The following is a 5,584-nucleotide window of genomic DNA, read 5'->3' as shown; positions in this document are numbered from 1 at the left end:
TCTTGTTCGGAGATATCATCCAACACGACCCGAGCACAGAGACGAACACGCAGGCTTCATTTCAGAGCCACAAAGTTATTTATAGCCTACCTGCTAAGTCCAGTCTGCGGCGTGGTCCGTCTCTTTGTCCAGCTGGTGTTTTTTGTTTTTAATGTGAAGGGCGGAACCTGTCACACACAAGAACATTTCCGCCAAACCAAAGATAGAGTTTGGTGTAAGTTGAACAGGTGAGGCGGTAAAAACAGACACAGGAGCTGGTAATGATTCACGCTGCCTCCTCGGCTCCCAGCAGCTCCTGTCATCACAGATCCACAGCATCAACCTGCAGCACGAACCTGCAAGCCCCGGGGCCCACCTTCAAAGTAAAGCGCAAACAGCAACATGCCACATTTGTCCCTTTAGAGTCCGATTTAGGATATGTTCAGGTGTAGGACTCGCAGTTATTCACATGATTTAATGCACATTTAAACTTCTCCATGCTTCGTCTCCACAGGCTCGACTTTTCCCTTCATGACACTTTGTTACATTTTAGTTTCTGTACTTTTAATTGTTTTTTACTTATTGTTTTATTAATGTACTTTTTATCTATTTATTATTATATTTACTTACTTATTGGTTTATTAGTGTATTTTATCTATTTATTAATTATATTTTACTTATTGTTTATTTAATTGTACTTTTATCTATTTATTATTATATTTTACTATTGATTTTATTAATTGTACTTTATCTATTTATTAATTATATTTTACTTATTGGTTTTATTAATTACTTTTTATCTATTTATTTATTATATTTACTTATTGATTTTATTAATTGTACTTTTTCTATTTATTTATTATATTTTTACTTATTGATTTATTAATTGTACTTTTTATCCATTTATTTATTATATTTTACTTATTGGTTTTATTAATTGTACTTTTTATCTATTATTTATTATATTTTTACTTATTGGTTTATTAATTGTACTTTTATCTATTTATTTATTTATTTACTTATTGGTTTTATTAATTGTACTTTTTTATCTATTTATTATTATATTTTACTTACTTTTATTATTTATTATATTTTACTTACTTGCTGATTGTATTAATTGTACTTTAATTTAATTAATTTGCTTATTAAATGATCATTTAATTTGTAGCTGACTGAACAGGGCTGCATTTCAAAGGTTTAACTCCATCTTCCCGCCAGTAGACAATGTGAATGGAAGGTTTATCTTACAGTATGACAACAATATGGAACAATGATCTAACTTTAGTAGAACTCAAGTTTATCGCCTTTCAGCAGTGCTTTTATTCTGAAGGCACAGTGTCCTGTCTTCCTCCATGTGTCAGTTAATGCTGCTCAGGCTGATGAAGCTGAGGAGCTTACCTGATCCCATATTTCCCACCATACACCGCGGCACCGGGGCTGGCCTGGCCGCCTGGCCTCATCCATCCTGGGCTGGCCTTCATGTCCTGCCCGGGATGAGGCCACCTATCTGTCAGAGAGATGAACTGCCTGCAGGATGCACAGACAATTAATGACAAGTTATTAACAGTTTGTGTTTGAGTCATATCAAATAGAGTGGGAGTTGTTTACTTCCCCTGTCAGGGCCCCAGAAAATAGGTAAACACCAATATAAAATTATCAAACCATCATCATTGAGTATATATATTTCAAATTAATTATCTCTTTGTTTTTACGTGTTTTGGGTAGTAAAAGTTAAATATCCCCATTGACCAAAAATACCCATCCATATTGACTATATGGTCCTGCCTGAGCCACTTATCAGTGACAGTGCTTAGTAACAGTTAGTATGCGCCAGAGCTGCAGTGTTCAAAATGTCACTTAGTAAACCAAAATCTGGTTTTCAGAAAAGGAAAGAGAGAAAAGAGAGAGATGAAAGACAAAGGAAAGGATGTCAATCTCTTGTCAATTTTCAGACCCACCCACCAAATCCTGAACACAGAAATGTTGATTTATTGATCACTTGATCTATTTTGTAGAACTATAATAACCCTGGTGTGGAAATACCATTTACATGTCGACTTTATTTTCATGCTGACATATGTGCAGCTAAATTAAAAAATCTGCTGTTTTCATTGTTTTGAGAGGATGATGTTAATTTATGATTGAAAATTTAATATATCTTTAAGTTCATTCACTTTTCTGTTTTTTTAAATCATTCATTAATGTAAAGAGAATTTTCCATTTTGAAATTTTACAATAAAAATACATTGATACTGTAAAAAATGGCTTTTAGCACATTTTTATGGTGGCTTTTAAATCTCGCATCAAATAGTGAACTGCACTGCAGACTGTATGCAGACTTGCATGCATGTACAAATCACCAGCAGTAAATATTGTGCTAGTACTAGTATTGAACTACAAGACGCAAAAAAGTTGCACGCCTTTGATGAGAGTTATGTAAAGCTTTTGATGGGATAGTTAGGTCCTAGAGATGTGGGGACAGCAGCTGCGCAATTTGATTTTTTTGTCATGGGGCCCAAACTTCCTGGAGGCGCCCCTGTACACAGATATCGGCTAGCTGTTTCGAACTGCTAGAGTTCATGTGAAGCCAAGATAACCTTATCTGACAGCTATATCTGCTCAGAGCTGACATTAATATCAAACTTTTCATCCAGGTACTCTGTGAGAATAATGACTGCTCAGTTAATATTCATATAACTGGATCTATAGTCACAGATGAGTGTGTGGCCAAATGTTTGAGAGTTGTGGATTTTATTGTGGAGTGAAACATCAGCACAAAAAGAAAGAACAATACATTTGGATTCATTTATGTTCATTAATACACATTATCGAGGTTAATCTATATGACAACAACAGACTAACACATAGACTCTTTGTTTACTGTGGGCGGCGCTACAGGCCTCAGGTCAGTTCCTCCACGTCAGGAATAAAGTATTTTTATGCAAATTTAACCGCTCAGCTATTAATGACGACTGCGTCACATTACGAGTGTTTGTGTTCTTGTTCGGAGATATCATCCAACACGACCCGAGCACAGAGGACGAACACGCAGGCTTCATTTCAGAGCCACAAGTTATTTATGCTACCTGCTAAGTCCAGTCTGCGGCGTGGTTCCGTCTCTTTGTCCAGCTGGTGTTTTTGTTTTTATGTGAAGGGCGGAACCTGTCACACACACAGGAACATTTCCGCCAAACTCAAAGATGAGAGTTTGTGTAAGTTGAACAGGTGAGGCGGTAAAAAACGACACAGGAGCTGGTAATGATTCACCTGCTGCCTCCTCGGCTCCCAGCAGCTCCTGTCATCACAGATCCATCAGCATCAAGCCTGCAGCACGAACCTGCAAGCCCCGGGCCCACCTTCAAAGTAAAGCTGCAAACAGCAACATGTCACATATGTCCCTTTAGAGTCCGATTTAGGATATGTTCAGGTGTAGGACTCGCAGTTATTCACATGATTTAATGCACATTTAAAACATTCTCCATGCTTCGTCTCCACAGGCTCGACTTTTCCCTTCATGACACTTCTTACATTTTGTTTCTGTACTTTTATATTTGTTTTTTACTTATTGTTTTATTAATGTACTTTTTATCTATTATTTATTATATTTACTTATTATGGTTTTATTATTGTACTTTTATCTATTTATTAATTATATTTTACTTATTGATTTTATTATTGTACTTTTATCTATTTATTATTATTTTATAGATTTATTAATTGTCATTTTATCTATTTATTTATTTTACTTATGTTTTTAATTGTACTTTTTATCTATTATTTATTATATTTACTTATTGATTTATTAATTGTACTTTATCTATTTATTTATTATTTTACTTATTGTTTATTAATTGTACTTTTTATCCATTTATTTATTATATTTTACTTATTGTTTTATTAATTGTACTTTTTATCTATTTATTTATTATATTTACTTATTGGTTTTATTATTGTACTTTTTATCTATTTATTTATTATATTTTACTTTTGGTTTTATTAATTGTACTTTTTATCTATTTATTTATTATATTTTACTTACTTGTTAATGTATTAATTGTACTTATTTAATTAATTTGCTTATTATGATCATTTAATTTGTAGCTGACTGAACAGGGCTGCATTTCGGTTTAACTACAATGATCTAACTTTAGTAGAATTCAAGTTTATCGCCTTAGCAGTGCTTTTATTCTGAAGGCACCGTGTCCTGTCTTCCTCCATGTGTCAGTTAATGCTGCTCCGGCTGATGAAGCTGAGGAGCTTACCTGATCCCATATTTCCCACCTACACCGCGGCACCGGGCTGGCCTGGCCGCTGGCCTCATCCATCCTGGGCTGGCCTTCATGTCCTGCCCGGGATGAGGCCACCTATCTGCAGAGAGATGAACTGCCTGCAGGATGCACAGACAATTAATGACAAGTTATTAACAGTTTGTGTTTGGTCATATCAAATAGAGTGGAGTTGTTTACTTCCCCTGTCAGGGCCCAGAAAATAGGTAAACACCAATAAAAATTATCAAACCATCCATCATTGAGTTATATATTTCAAATATAATTGAAATTAATTATCTCTTTGTTTTTACGTGTTTTGGGCAGTAAAGTTAAATTCCCCATTGACCAAAATACCCATCCTATTGCCATATGGTCCTGCCTGAGCCACTTATCAGTGACGGTCTTAGACAGTTAGTATGTGCCAGAGCTGCAGTGTTCAAAATGTCACTAGTAACACAAAATCTGGTTTTCAGAAAAGAAAGAGAGAAAAGAGAGAGATGAAAGACAGAGGAGGATGTCAATCTCTTGTCAATTTTCAGACCCACCCACTAAATCCTGAACACAGAAATGTTGATTTATTGATCACTTGATCTATTTTGTAGAACTATAAAACCTGGTTGGAAATACATTTTACATGTCGACTTTATTTTCATGTGACTATGTGCAGCTAAATTAAAATATCTGCTGTTTTCATTGTTTTGAGAGGATGATGTTAATTTATGATTGAAAATTAATATATTTTAAGTTCATTCACTTTTCTGTTTTTTGAATCATTCATTAATGTTAAGAGATTTTCCATTTTGAAATTTTACAATAAAAATACATTATACTGTAAAAAAATGGCCTTTAGCACATTTTTTGGTGGCTTTTAATCTCCATCAATAGTGAACTGCACTGCCAGACTGTATGCGACTGAGCATACAAATCACCAGCAGTAAATATTGTGCTAGTACTAGTATTGAACTACAAGACGCAAAAAAGTTGCACGCCTTTGATGAGAGTTATGTAAAGCTTTTGATGGGATAGTTAGGTCCTAGAGATGTGGGGACAGCAGCTGCGCAATTTGATTTTTTTGTCATGGGGCCCAAACTTCCTGGAGGCGCCCCTGTACACAGATATCGGCTAGCTGTTTCGAACTGCTAGAGTTCATGTGAAGCCAAGATAACCTTATCTGACAGCTATATCTGCTCAGAGCTGACATTAATATCAAACTTTTCATCCAGGTACTCTGTGAGAATAATGACTGCTCAGTTAATATTCATATAACTGGATCTATAGTCACAGATGAGTGTGTGGCCAAATGTTTGAGAGTTGTGGATTTTATTGTGGAGTGAAAC

The 5,584-nt window shown here is 34.9% G+C and overlaps 1 pseudogene; it reads right to left on the bottom strand.

The window, feature by feature from the left end:
- LOC113746080 (major histocompatibility complex class I-related gene protein-like) overlaps nucleotides 1–1,745 on the bottom strand; it is a 3,571-nt pseudogene extending 1,826 nt beyond the window's left edge.
- Between the last annotated feature and the right edge of the window lie 3,839 nt (nucleotides 1,746–5,584).

Source organism: Larimichthys crocea, chromosome VII (assembly GCF_000972845.2).
Source record: "Larimichthys crocea isolate SSNF chromosome VII, L_crocea_2.0, whole genome shotgun sequence".
NCBI lineage: Eukaryota > Metazoa > Chordata > Actinopteri > Sciaenidae > Larimichthys > Larimichthys crocea.
The sequence above is the reverse complement of the archived record's forward strand: the minus strand, read 5'-3'. Positions and strand labels throughout refer to the sequence as shown.